Source organism: Ictidomys tridecemlineatus, chromosome 5, assembly GCF_052094955.1.
Source record: "Ictidomys tridecemlineatus isolate mIctTri1 chromosome 5, mIctTri1.hap1, whole genome shotgun sequence".
Lineage (NCBI taxonomy): Eukaryota > Metazoa > Chordata > Mammalia > Rodentia > Sciuridae > Ictidomys > Ictidomys tridecemlineatus.
This window is the reverse complement of record NC_135481.1, coordinates 5,410,754-5,425,432: the sequence shown is the minus strand read 5'-3', so window position 1 is coordinate 5,425,432 and position 14,679 is coordinate 5,410,754. Positions and strand designations below refer to the sequence as shown.

General features: G+C 34.9%; 1 protein-coding gene across 21 annotated transcripts in view; it reads left to right on the top strand.

The window, feature by feature from the left end:
- The window catches only part of Zfand6 (zinc finger AN1-type containing 6), a 73,713-nt gene that overhangs the window by 13,069 nt on the left and 45,965 nt on the right, over positions 1-14,679 (top strand). For 8 of the 21 annotated variants that reach the window (XM_078049150.1, XM_078049141.1, XM_078049136.1 and 5 more), the window contains exon 2: positions 2,063-2,142. The exons of the other annotated variants lie outside the window; for them this stretch is intronic. The gene's annotated coding sequence lies outside the window, so the exon portion shown is untranslated. The remainder of the gene's footprint in view (positions 1-2,062; positions 2,143-14,679) is intronic. 21 annotated transcript variants of the gene reach the window in all.

Here is a 14,679-nt window from a genome sequence, read left to right as displayed (position 1 = left end):
TTAAATGGTCTAGTCATTTTCCAGTTTAAATAATTTAAACTTATTTTCTGTAAATTTATTTATTTTTATTTTTTTAAAAAATATTTATTCCTAAGTTTTAGGTAGACACAATATCTTTATTTTACATTTATGTGGTGCTGAGGTTTGAACCCAGTGCCTCTAGCATGCTAGAGGAGCGCTCTACCATTGAACCACAATCCCAGCCCATCTGTAAATTTATTTTATTTATTTATTTATTTATTTATTTTTATTTTTTTTAAATTTTTTTTTATTGTTGGTTGTTCAAAACATTACATAGTTCTTGATATATCATATTTCACATTTTGATTCAAGTGGGTTATGAACTCCCATTTTGTAAATTTATTTTAATTAACTGATAATTTAGTATCTCTAACTTTTGTAGGTAATGTTGATATGTTTTTCACTATTTGTTTTTAGTGGGAAACAATTTTTTTTAAGTCTGTTTTGTTTGTTATGATTGAAGAATGATTTTTCCAGATACTTTGGTTTTTTTAACATTTGGAATAGAAGAGAAATTTTAATTAAATTAAAATTAATTAAAAATTTCCTTATTTACATCACAAATATTTTCTTTATTCTGAATTTGAGAAAATGTAATCTATTTTCTTTTTATCAAATCATTGCTACCAGGTAGAGATGAAGGTATGTAAATATAATTTAAAATCATGTCAAATATGACTGTTGATTACATTTTAAGGGATACCCAAGTAAAGATTTACCTACTCTTTTACTCTGGAAAACACTAGAATTTTGAGAAATTATGATCTTTAATGGATTCTCTACTGTAATTCTACTATATTGGCTTGGTTGACAGAAGTAGGGAGAATCCTCTTAGTTCATTGCTTTCAGTGGGAAGACTAAAAATGAGCTTTCTACCTGGAAAAGAGTACTGTTAAATTGACATAGATGTTGGGGCAAGATATGAATAGTGATAGCTCTGTTTTATCCTTCAGAAAGGAGGGAAAAAAAATGACAGAGGAGATATGGAGTGCAGTCAGAGTATCCATTTTTAGACTATTCAGGAGAATGTAGTGATACTTTCCCTCTTAATAATATAAGGAAAATTCTTAATAAGCAGTAAGTTGAGAAAACTTGAAAGAACCTAGAGCCAGTGGCTTAGCATTTATAAAGTCTCTTTGTTCTCTGTAATAGCGGAACTGCACAGTTACGAAATGCTTTTCCTGTCTACCTTCTTTATGAAAGTAGGTAAATGTTCGAAGAGGTGACTTTTGTTGATAATGTAAGAGGTGCTTATTTATGAACTGATGTCTGTGAGCCTGTTTGAATGAATTTGGATTTCTGTGTTTGGGTGTTATTGGAAATAATGAACTTAAAACAATTTTGTGGTTAGCAGTGGTTGGGTAGAAGAAAGCAGATCCATCTATCTCTTCATACATTTAAAAAATTTTTTTAATTTTTTTTTAGTTATATATGACAGTAATATTTATTTATCATACATACATGGAGTATACCTTCCTATTTTTGTTGTTGTACATCATGTGGAGTTACATTGATCGTGTATTCATATATAAATATAGGAAAGTTATACCCGATTCATTCTACTGTCTTTCCCATTCCCATCCCTTCTCCCTTCCCTCTTCATACATTTTTTTTCTTTCTTCCTTAAGCCCATAGGTCCCTTCTCCGTTATATTTTTCTGAGCCCTATACTTGATTTCTCAGTAACATTTAGTGCTCTTGACAGCTTTTTCCTTTTTGAAACTTTTCCCATGAGTTTCATGACATTGCTGTGCTTCTTCCTGTTTATGATTCTTGTGTCCTTTGCAAATGTTTCCTCTTTTCAACTATTAAATAATGGAATTAATAGAATTTTTAACACTGCTTACTCTTTACTTTTCTTGGTAATCTCCAGTCCCATATCTTTAATTAAAATCCTATGTATGGTAATGGTTTCAAGATCTGAATCTGAGACCCATGTTCATCAAACTCACTAAATGTACCATCCAAGTAAGAACCTGGGTGTCATTCTAATTATTTCTTCTTCTTCGCCCCCAATGAGCAATTTTTTTTCTTTTTTAAAGATGGGCATCTGCTATGTTGTCTAGGCTGGCCTCAACTCCCAATCTTCCTGTCTAAGCCTCCCAAGTAGCTGGGATTGCAGGTATGTGCTACCCCGCCCTGCTTTCCTAACATTTATAACTCCAGTATCTCTAGCATTAGTCAACTTCTTCTTTTTACCCATTAGTGCAGCCACATTATGATTTCTCAATTAGATTATCAAAACAGACACCTAACTGATCATTGCTTCCCATTTTGACTCTGTATAATACATTATTTACTGTATAGTCATGCCTGGTTTTTCTCTGCTCATAATTCATTAATGATCATTTGTTGCCCTTTGAACTTTAACTTAACTGCCTTGGGTGCATAATGACACCAGCTAGTTCTGGGCTAAATATTCTCTCAGGTAGTCCCAAAGTAACCTTAAGTGCTGTTTTGTTGGTAAGTTAACAATGAGACAATTTTAAAAGGCTAACTGATTTGTCCAAAGTTGCCTTTGCTCCTAAGTAGCAAACCTACTTTGAACTGAGGTTTGACAAAATCCCCTTCCCATAAGGTACTGAGCTATGTATCTTTCTTAGCTGAATTCTGCTTTTTTTCCTCATACCATTCTACTTCATCCTTTACCCAGCAATTGACAGTTTTTCCTTCCAGAGTGTGCTCAAAATTTGCTAAGTCTAAAAATGCCTTAAGGAAAACAAACATTTTTTTAATATTTATTTTTTAGGTTTTTTAGGTGGACACAATATCTTTATTTTATTTTTATGTGGTGCTGAGGATCGAACCCAGTGCCTCACGAATGCCAGGTGAGCTCGTTACCACTTGAGCCATATCCCCAACCCAAAACAACCATTTTAAAAATGCATTTCCGGGCTGGGGTTGTGGTTCAATGGCAGGGTGCTTGCCTACCTAGCATGCGTGAGGCACTGGGTTTGATTCTCAGCCCTACATATCAGTAAATAAAATAAAGGTCTGTTGACAACTAAAATATTTTTTTAAATGCATTTCTTACCATTTTTTGGAATACTCCATCCCCAGGTTATTAGAAGTTAGAAGGAGATATAGGAAAAGTAAAGGTAATTTTCCATATGTGATTATGGAAAATTATGAATTTCAAAGCTGATGAATTCCTCACATTTAATAAAAGCTTTTGACCAGACTGTCTTAAAAGGAAGATTAGGCAAAGATTGAAAGCACTTTATCTGAGCTATTTGAAATGCTGATGACCTCCTTAAATGGTTGTTAGCCTGGAACTTGTGTAAAAGGTTCATTTGTTTCCAGGTGTGTAAAGTATCTACCTGTGAACACAAGTTAAATAACATGCTCAGTAACTTACAGGTAGGGTACAGAAGCTACATACCTATATTCTCTGTATCAAATATTACATCATTAGAAAAGTTAAATAATGTAGCCAACATCACATAAAAAGAAAATTAAAGTATGTTAAAAAGTTGATTTAGAATAATTTTTATTTCAAATATTTCACTTCTTTTTATTTTCTCTGCTATCCCCTAACAGTAAAATGTGTAACAACAGCTCATTTAATTTTGACTGTTATAATTTATAACTTGAAAAGAATGTGTTTTACTTACTTTGATAAAGAAAATGCACGACTGTTTTTTTCAAAAAAATTTAAATAATTGCTTAAAGTATATAATGCATCTTCTCAATGAGTACTAAATCTCAGCAGTTATGAAACTTTATAAAATAATTTACTTTTAGTAGGGAAATTGTTCTTTGAAGATTATTAAAAGTGAAAAACTACACTGAAATTGTTCCATTAATTGCTTGAAATTGTTGCTTTAGTACCAAGTTCTTATTGACTTGCATGCACAGACCCTAGTCAGATAGCTGTAGTAATCTAGTCAGGTAAATTTACAAAGTGTTGTAAGGTGATCCTTTTCTGAAGGAAGCTCACATTCAGTTTGGTGAAATTGGAGGGGTACGAATATTTACTATTCGATAAATCAGTGTTATATATTACTCAGGTTCAAATTATGGTTGGTTGTAAATTATTGCTGTTGAAGTTCAACAGGGAGAAAGATTACTATAAGCCAAGGTAATTAGGAAATTGAAAAGTAAGATCAGAGATGTCCTTGGTAATTTATTTTGAGATGTCTGAGTCTGCCAGTGACAAGGAACTGCCATCATCTTATAATTTTGGATGTAGATCAAAAGCTTAATTTGACTCACCTGAAAAGAAACAATCCTGAAATGTTAAAAATGGAGAGAATAATAGAAATTGTAGATACTCCAACCACAATTTTGCTGGTTTAGCAAGTGCTATCTAATTTTCTACTTGTCAAGTACGCTCCCACTTCCTGGGATTCTCAAGGTAGGCAAAGAGGCCTGGTGGATACTCAGGAATGGTGGGAATGGCATAACTTTGAGTAGCAGTGAACCGTGAAGGCTTCTATGGAAAGAAATAGTGAAAACAGTGTTAGGATTAATTTAATAATTGCAACACATTTATTGAACACTGTATCAGATGCATTAACTTTCATTCACTAATTTTTCCAGTGCTAAAGATTGAACCCAGGGCCTCAAGCATACTAAACAAGCACTCTACTGCTTAGCTCCTAAGTTGTTTTTAACTAGACAGTTCAGTGGCATCAAGAACACTCATATTGTTGTGCAATCATCACTACTATCCATCTCCATAACTTTTGTTTTTAAAGATGGGAACTTGATGTGTTGCTCAGGCTAGCCCCAATTTTATGAGCTCAAGGGATCCTCCTGCCTCAGAATCCCAAGTAGCTAAGACTGCAGGCATACCGCCATGCCTGGCTTCCAGAACTTTTTTTTTTTTTAATATTTATTATTTTTTAGTTGTAGTTGGACACAATATCTTTATTTTATTTTTATGTTGTGCTGAGGATCGAACCCAGGGCCCCACACATGCTAGGCAAGCCCTCTACCGCTGAGCCACAATCCCAGCCCCCTTCCAGAACTTTTAAAATCATTCCTACCTGAAACTCTGCACCTATAAGTCCCCGTTTCCTCCTCCTCCTGTCCCTGATAACCAACATTCTATTTTCTGTCTGTAAATTTGACCATTGTAGTTACTTCATATAAGTGGAATCATACAATATTTGACCTTTTGTGTCTGGTTTATTTTCATTTACATTAATAATTTCAAAATGCATTCATGTTATATAGCATGCATCAGAATTTCATTCCTTTTAAAGACTACATAATTCCCTGGTGTGTGTGTTTGTGTGTGTGTGTGTGTAAGTCTTTGTGTGGTGGATGTTTTATTTCTTTTTGGTAGAGATTAGGAATGGATTGCTGGGTCATGAGATAGGTTTCATATTTAACTTAATAAGAATGTTTTACATTCCCACTGATAGCACATAAAAATTCTGTTTTCTCTTTATGCTCACCAATACTTAAGTGTGATCAGTTTTTAAAATTTTAACCTTTCAAGTGGATGTAGAGTTCATTGTGGAGTTAATTTACATTTCCTGAATGACTAATAACAATTTGTAATGAATGCTAATATTCTCCTTTGCTGGCTACAGACTCTTGTCATTCCATTTCTCATTCTCATTTACCCATCACATGTACTCTTTAGCTTTATCAAGACCTCAAACTCCAAATCTCTTGCTTCATCCTTTCCTTTCGCACCAGTTTCTTTTTCAGTCACTGTTTTCCCCAGTATTCTTGGCTCTTAATCTTTGACCAATTCTTCCATTTGCTCTGCTTCTAAACCTAAGCTATTGAATGCTACCAGAAGAAAATCACATTGATCTATGTTTTTGACACTACTATGAATTTTTCTGTAACTTTTGACTTAATTTTAAGCTTTTATGTAGAAGTTGCATGAACAGTAGTACAAGGAACTCTCTCATGTCCTTTTCCTAGATGCCTAATTGTTGCACTTTCCCATTTGCTTTATTATATTCTGTTCTTTTTCTCTCAGAATGTGTACACGTACACGTACACACACACACACACGCACGCACGCACGCATGCATGTATGCGTGTTAATTTTTCTTAATCATTGCATGTAAGCTGGAGACTTTTTATCCCTAAGTACATTAGTATGTATTTCTTTAGAACAAGAACATTATCTTACATGGTAAGACTGAAATCAGGGATATAACATTATGTAATGTATTTTTAAATAATACTGTCCATATTCAGTTTTGTTAGTTGCCCTAACAATATCCTTCATACCTTTTTTTAACTTTACTACAAATGTTATAATTTATAACTTGAGCTTGTACTCAGCCATCCTTTTCCTATGTGGCTATTTTAAGATTTCTTTATTCTTTTTGGTTTAGACCCCCCTTTTTGTCTCATACTTAATAATTGAGATTACCATGTGAATTTTCTCAACTTGCCGCCCCTTCTTTTCCTTAATTTACATTTATAAATTTTCATTTATATAGTTATCCTGGGTAAGAGTTCTACTTACATGTATAGAAGGCTAGTACTTTCTAATATGATAGGTAGTAGTAGCTATTTAAATTTAATTAAGATTAAGTGACATTAAAAATGGAGCTGCCACTAACTGCATTTTAAGTACTCAGAAGCTAGATGTGATTAATGACTACTGTATTTGCATATGTCTAGGTTCCTATCATTTCAATATTTGAAGGGTTTTTCTTTATTACCACCTTGATCTTGGTGTTTCTCATCTATATATCCTTATGAGTCACCTCACCCTACATGTACCTTATGCCTCAGTCACAACAAATTATGTGCATTTTCTCTAGATATTCTCCTTTTCACTTTTCCATGCCTCTCTGTCTTTTCTCACATCTTCCTGAGAGGCATATTCCCAACTGACAACTTCTTTTCTTCCCTAATCATACAAAATCATAATATCTTAACAAATTTACGATTTGTACTAAAGTTGTGAGATCCTTAAAGTGTAGGGACCATACATATCTTTTGCTCCTTGTGTCCTAGCATTCCAAATAGATGTTGAATTGAAACAGTGATATAGTTTTTACCCTCTGGCTGCTTACTCTGGGCCAATTATACTTTGTGTAAATCTCCATGGAAAATCCATGTCTATCTATGAAAGAAGACTAGTCTTCCCTATAACACTGTCTGAGCTCAGTTTTTCTGTCTCCAGTCCTTTAAGAGTATCAGTTCACTTGTGGTTCCATGAGCATAATGTGTGGAATTATGGTATCATGTTTTATTTAGCTTGGAATGTCCTTCATTCCCAAAATATTAACCAAGCAACATTCATCATAAACAAAATAATCCTTTCCCTGTGACAAAGCAAATCACACTGTTCTACTACTTCACTTGTTTATATTGTGATGTTTCATATTATATTGTAATTTGTTAACTTGTCTGAGAGTCGTAACCATTCCTTAATCAAGTCATGCAACTCAGAAATTTTTTCAAGATATACACCCATTAAGCGGCAAAGCAAGATGTTCTCTGTATGTGTGTGTCTGTGTCTGTGTCTGTGTCTGTGTTTCCCCAGTACCTGGCACATACTTATTGCTTAGGAAAGCCTGTTGAATTGGTCAATGACCTAACTTCATCCATTAGAATCTATAACTCATTTTTTTTTTCTTTTTGGTACCGGGGACTGATTCCAGGGGCACTTAACCACTGAGCCATATCCCCAGCCCTTTTTTGTATTTTATTTAGAGACAGGGTCTCACTGAGTTACTTAGGGCCTCGCTAAGTTGCTGATGCTGGTTTAGAACTCTTGATCCTCCTACCTCAGCCTCCTGGGCTGCTGGGATTACAGGCATGCACCACCACGCACAACTATATCTCATTTCTTACGTGTTTTAGCTTGCTTAAATTCTTGGGCTTTGAAGACAGACTCTTTGGATTCAAATCCTTCCTTTACTACTGTTATGTTTTGGATATGATTTGAGTGTAACCCTAAAAGTTCAAGTATGAGAAGCTTAAGTGTCCCTGATGTGGTAATGTTGAGAAGTGTTGGAAAATCTTCAGGAAGTGGTTTAGCCAAGCATAGTAGTACAAATGTATGATCCAAGCAACTCCAGAGGCTGAGGCAGGAGGATCACAAGTTCAAGCCAGCCTCAGCAGCTTAATGAAACTCTGTCACAAAATAAAAAGTTTGGGGGATATAGCTCAGTGGTAAAGCACCCCCTGGATTCTATCCCTAGTACAAAAAAGAAGAAGTGGCGTTTAGTCAAGGTAGTTAGGTCATTTGGAGGCATTGTCCTCAGAAAGGAGTAAGGCTGGTCTGGAGGAGTTGAGTTTCCTCCAAGTGTGGGTTGTTGTAAAGGAGCAAACCTGTCCCCAGTGTCTATCTCAGGCTTACTGTTTCACCACCTGATCTCTTCTGCTTGGGTTCTGCTGTTGTGTTATTTGTTATGAGACCCTCACCAGAGGCCAAACCTGTGGAGTCATTTGATCTTGGACTTTTAGGCTCCAAAACTGAACCAAATAAACATCTTTTCTTTATAAAGTACCGCACCTCAGGTATTTTTTATAGCAGCAGAAAACAGATTAATATAACCACTTACTAGCTGTTTGACCCGAGCAATTTCTGTAATCTCGCTAAGCATCATCAGTTTCCTCATCTCTAAGTGGTTTCTTCTTCTAAGAGATGTTGTGAAGATTAGAGGAGATGGTGTAGTATCTTATTTTTAGCAATCATGGGAGCTCTCAATTCTGTTCTTATCTTATGCTGCTATGATTTAGCTACTATCTTCTGTTAAACTCTATTCTGCCCTACTGTCACCCCATGGTCTTTTTTACTGGCAGAGCCAATAAGATCTGATAGGAAAAAAGAGAACCCTGGAGAAAAGTCTGAATTAGAGTTGTATTTGGGAAACAGTTGCTCAGAGCTGCTAGGTAGAACTTAAGAAACCTGGACTAGTGTGCATAAAAAGACAAATAGCAGGTGATAGGACTATAAGATACAGTTCAGGAACTATATATATCTTGGGGGCAGTTAGGATTTTCAAATATTTTTATTGGCTTTCTTAACTTTTGGAATGGTTAAGAAATAATCAGCTTTTTTGGCATCTAAAAATTACTGGGTCACACACTTTGAAGCAGCAAAGAAATTTGAAATGTCCTTTGTTGGAACTCACAAAAAAGTTTATGATTTTCTACTAAAATATTCTTTCTTGTTAGATCACACATCCTAGGTTTTTATTTAGAAGATGAGGTTGTCTTCATAGGTGTGACCCCATTTGGCAAATAGGAGGAAGCTAAGTCACCAAAGGAAATACTTGCAAAGAAAGATTTCATTAGTGAGCCAAGCATGTTGTACACTTTATTTATTTACTTATTTTTATTAGAACTTTATAGTTATGTAGTTGGGTTCTTCCCGACACACTCATACATGCATGGAAATCTGTTTAAATTCATGATCCTCCTCCACTTTCCCTCCTGTTCTTCCTTCCCTCTTCCATTTTCCTTTCTCTACTCAACTAGACTTCTTTTATTGGTCTATTAATTTGTGTTTGATTGGTTCTTTATGTTATCCTATCCTTCTCTTCTCCTTTCCTTTCCTTTATTTTACTGTAGCTTCTGCATATGTTTCCTAGTTTGGCTAATTTTACCTAGCATGGTGTTCTCCTTTTCCATTCGTTTACCATATGCCATAATTTCATCCTTTTTTATGGCTGAGTAGAACTTCATTTTATGTGTATGTGGTATGCTCTTGTATTCCCAGTACTTGGGAGGGTGAAGCAAGAGAAGCACCTAAGTGTAAAAATTCCAAACCAGCCTGGGCAACATTAAGATAAGACCTTGTATAAAAAGGGGGTGGGAGGAGAGAAAGGAAAAAGAAAGATTGTATTAGTATTATATTGTCCTTTTAGTTTAGAACAGGTATATAGTTTACCACTTTTGTTAGGTGATTTTGTATTCGAGAATGGAATGAGGAAGAGGAGAATGTAGGATGTAAATGAGAAGGAGTACTGCAAGAACCATCGATGAATGTAGATGCTTAAAGGCTAATTTGTCTGTGATTAAACTCTAAGCCATGTTTTATTCTAATGTTTTTTCAGAATAATCAAATGTCCCCTTGAAGGCAATGGATTACTAAGAGTTTTTGTCCATTTGCTTTCACAAAGAGTGCATTTATATAAATTTTTTTTGTTCAACCTCATTTTTAAATAATGCTCTCTGTGAAAATCAAGAGTGAAATATTTTAGAGGAAAGTAACATCAAAAATTACTGATTTGTCATTAATATCCTTGATTTTTATTAATTGACTTTAATAAGAAATAAATCTCAGCTGGACATAGTGTTGCTCATGTGTAATCCCAACTACTTGGGAGACGGAGGCAGGAGGATCACAAGTTCAATGCCAGCTTGAGAAACATAGCAAGACCCTGTCTCAAAATAAAAATTAAAACAAGCTTAGGGGCCATCCCAGTCATGCATGCCTGTAATCCCAGTGGCTCAGGAGGCTGAGAAAGGAGGATCGCAAGTTCAAAGCCAGTAACTGGGTGAGATCCTGTCTCTAAATAAAATATAAAAAAGGGATTATGGTGTGGCTCAGTGGTTAAGTGCCCCTGGTTCAATCTCCTGTACCAAAAAAAAAAAAGGCTTGGAAGTACAGCTCAGTAGTACAGTGTCCCTGGGTTCAATTCACAGTACCAAAAATAAAAGTAAATCAAAGTTTTTATACATATATTTAATACCTCACTATGACCATTAGTATTATTAGCTGATTACATTCTTGAATTTAAACTTTTGCTTCCTGATAATACAGAGCTCTTATTTCTCATAGTAAGAGCAAATCATTTGCAGTGATTATCCAGTTGACAAATTGGAAGTTGTTTTATATTTTCAATCCTTTAATTCTTTAAACAAAAGCACTACATAATTTAGAATGTGTACTAATAGGGAGAGGGAGAGAACAATATCCTGACTTGGTAGTTGTGGTCATTTGATTCAAATTTAAGGTACCTCAGAGAGAGAGAGAGAGAGAGTGTGTGTGTGCGTGTGTGTGTGTGTGTGTAAGAGAGAATAATTTTAAGAGGACAAACATTTTATACTAACCAGAACTCTTGCATGTTAAATGGATCTGGTAGTTTTTTAGAGAAAGGGAAAGTGTTGATTATCAGGAATAGGTAGAATACTTTTGTACTGCAGGTAAAATATTTTGTATGCGGCCTGTCATTTGTTAGACCTAGCTTCTTGGACAGTTAAAATAAAAAAGATGAAAGGGTGTTAAATAACGTTCAAAGTACATAGAATTAGGTAGTAGGATAATTGAGCCCTAGGGTTTCTGAAAGATGTTAGCCACAGCTGGGCTTTTTATTCTACTTTTTTTTTTTTTTTTTTTGGTAGTGTCTTGGGTGTCTCCTAGGGACCTCCCACATTCTAGGCAAGTGCTCTACCACTAAGCCACATCCCTGTGCAACTGAGCATTTTTAAAATATCAAACTCTCAAGAGGTCTAATTATTTTATAATTTAAACTGGTATAGTCAGAATGTTTTCTTAATGGGCATTCCATCTTTCCAATGGAAATCTTTATTTCATTTACATATTCTGCCTTGAAGTCAAACATTTATATGTTGCATATGCTACCTATTTTATGAAAAAAGGAAGAAATAACTGAAAAGCATATAAAATTTGGTTCTGTATGAGAGATCTTGGCAGAGAACTAATTTGGTCTCTTGTTAGAGTATCCTTTATGGTATGTGGGTCAGATTCTCACCCTCTGGAAACAGTCAAGTCAAAGAGAATGAAGCTATGAGATTATTCTTTCAGAAATAGTTTTTCTGGGCTGGGGTTGTAGCTCAGTAGAGTGCTTGCCTAGCATGTATGAAGCACTGGTTTTGATTCTCAGCACTGCATATAAATAAATAAATGTCCATCGTCGACTAAAAAGAATAGTTTTTATTTTAATCTGTTATAAATGACAACAGAATGCATTACAATTCATATTACACATATAGAGCACAATGTTTATATCTCTGCTTTTACATATAAAGTATATTCACACCATTCGTGTCTTCATACATGTATTTAGGGTAATGATATTCATCTCATTCCACCATCATTTTACCCCCCATGCCCCCTCCCTTCCCTTCCCACCCCTCTGCCTTATCTAGAGTTTGTCTAATCCTCCCATGCTCCCCCTCCCAACCCCATTATGAATCAGCCTCCTTATATCAGAAAAAACATTTGGCATTTGTTTTTTTGGGATTGGCTAACTTCACTTACCTGTAAATGCCAAGATTTTATTCTCTTTTATTACTTAGTAATAATTCATTGTGTATATATACAATATTTTCTTTATCCATTCATTGATATGGCTGTGTCCGTGTAGTATTCGTTTTTTAAGTCATTTGAGTATAAACTGAGGAGTAGGATAGCTGGGTCAAACTAAAAAGAATATTTAAAAAAAAAAATAGTTGTCATCCCCACCAGCTACCACAACTTTTCTACTTTTTCTCATCTGTGGTACCAAAACCGGAGTGAGGGCAGTGAGTACTGGCTTTGCCATTTAGATTATATGGCAGACATTTTTTTTCATGAATTGAATGAACTAAGTGATATGGATCTAAGTAGTAAGAATCTCCAAGATTTTAAGAAGTGTGTATTGCATATATGCTTTAAATGTGATTTGCTAAAAATTACAATTCTTTAAACTTCCAAAAATTTTTAAAAGTATGCCAAATACCTAATAGAAATAGTGGGTTTTGCCTGTTTCTGTCAAATAAATATCATCTACTTTCTCCCAAATGGCTGATTTCTTGATCTTATTGGATTTTTCCTTCTTAGGTAATTCATTGCAGTTTCTTAAAAAGTCTGTTTCCATGCCCTTTTTTTGCCTGAAAAACTTCTTTTGTTTGCTGTTTAAGTCCCTCATGTGGGAAGAGGGTCGATGAGCAGAGGGGAGATCTAAATTGTCTTTATATCAACTTATTTTCCTGCAAACTTTTCTATTTCTCTAGGGGAAATGGCTCAGGCATAGTGGTACTTTTCTTTTCATCTAGTTACTTAGATTTGGCTTTTCTTCCCTTAACTAAGTCATTTGTCATTCTTTTACTCTCCAGGATAATAAATATATTTGTGGTTTAGGATTACAGTTGTGTCATGTTTCATTGAAGATAGAATTCATGTTATTTTTTATTGTTATTGAGTTTTGAGACACATTTTTTTACTATGCATACTTGAAATTGGAAGTCCTCGTGTTGTTCTTTCAGTCACAGTGTCTCTCCAGCAGTTCAGAATGAAGCATATAGACTGGACCATCACGATCCCAACAGGAGAGAATCATATTAGTTCAAGACGTACCATCTTGATAAATTCTCTGTATGTACTTTAATCTCCACCTTCTCAAATTTTACTTTAAGTTTATACTTCAGGATTGGAATATTATTGAATATTAATATAGAGGTTTATTTTAGTTATCATCTGTCTCAAAGATAGAAAGATGAAATCACTTGGTGCTTATTAGCTACTTATTATAGTTAGTACTGACCACCTTTTCTTATGTCAGGCCAACAAAAATATTTGCTAAAATTGCAGAAGGTGGTTTTCCAAAGTTTATAATGGAAAATAACTGCCTTTTGACAGGTTTCTTTTGGGATGCATGATTCAGAATATCAAGAAATAAAGCCCTGTGTGCTAGTGCATGCTTATAATCCCAACTACTCAGGAGGATGAGGTAGGAGGATCTCAAGCTTGAGGCCAGCCTCAGCAATTTAGTCAGACCCTGTCTCAAAATAGAAATTATAAAAGGGGATTGAGGTGTAGCTCAGTGTTAGAACATTTGCCTAGGATGGGTAAGATCCTGAGTTTAATCCCCAGTACCAAAGGAAAAAAAAAAGAAACCAAGAGATGAGGAAGTTTCCCAAGTCAGTTTTCTTGAAATAATTACGAAACTTGGATTTCTGTGGTAATGGCTAGATTAGAGTCTCTTAAAAACCAAGGATTAATAAGGGCCTAAGGAGACTGGGCTCAAGGTTGGAGGTGTGTGCTTTGGCCTAATTTTAATTATCCTAAATTATTCTATAGCTACCATCTTTTTCTTTTCTTTTGGAATTGACCCTCCAGCCCTTTTGATTTTTGAGACAGTCTTGCTAAGTTTCTGGCCCTGAACTTGTGATCTTCCTGCTTTCAGCTTCCTGAGTCTTAAGAGATTACAGGAGTTTTACCACTATACCTGGCCTTGAAGTTACCACCTTTACAGTAGTTTTAAACCATCTGATTTTCTTCTGTAAATATGTATTTACTGTGTTTTGTGCTAAAAGTGATATTTCCTATTATGTATCCAAGAATCTTAGAAACTCCGGGAACTAGTTAGATAGTACTAATCCTTGGCCCTAGTCTCCAGAAATTGATTCATTTTGTATGGAGTGGGCCATAGAATTTGCAGTTTTCTGATGTTATTAATCGTTGGTTTTGAGAACCATTAATCTAGAAGTTATATGGGGGAAATCCCTGTTTAGTGATTTTTTTTCTGGAAAATTACATCTTAAAACTTTGTCTCTTGACATTTTGAATTATACTGTCCTTGATTTTTTTTTATTCTAGTTGACAGAAAGCCAGGTTTTGGGGTCTTTAACTTCCTAACACTATATTGGGGTCAACGTTGAAGCTGGTTGGATTTCAGTCAGCAGAGTTAAGACCAATAAATAAGGAGCTATCATAGGGGCACATTATTGATGAAGTAGAAAAGTAGAATAGTGGGTGCTAGCTGGCTTCAAAAAG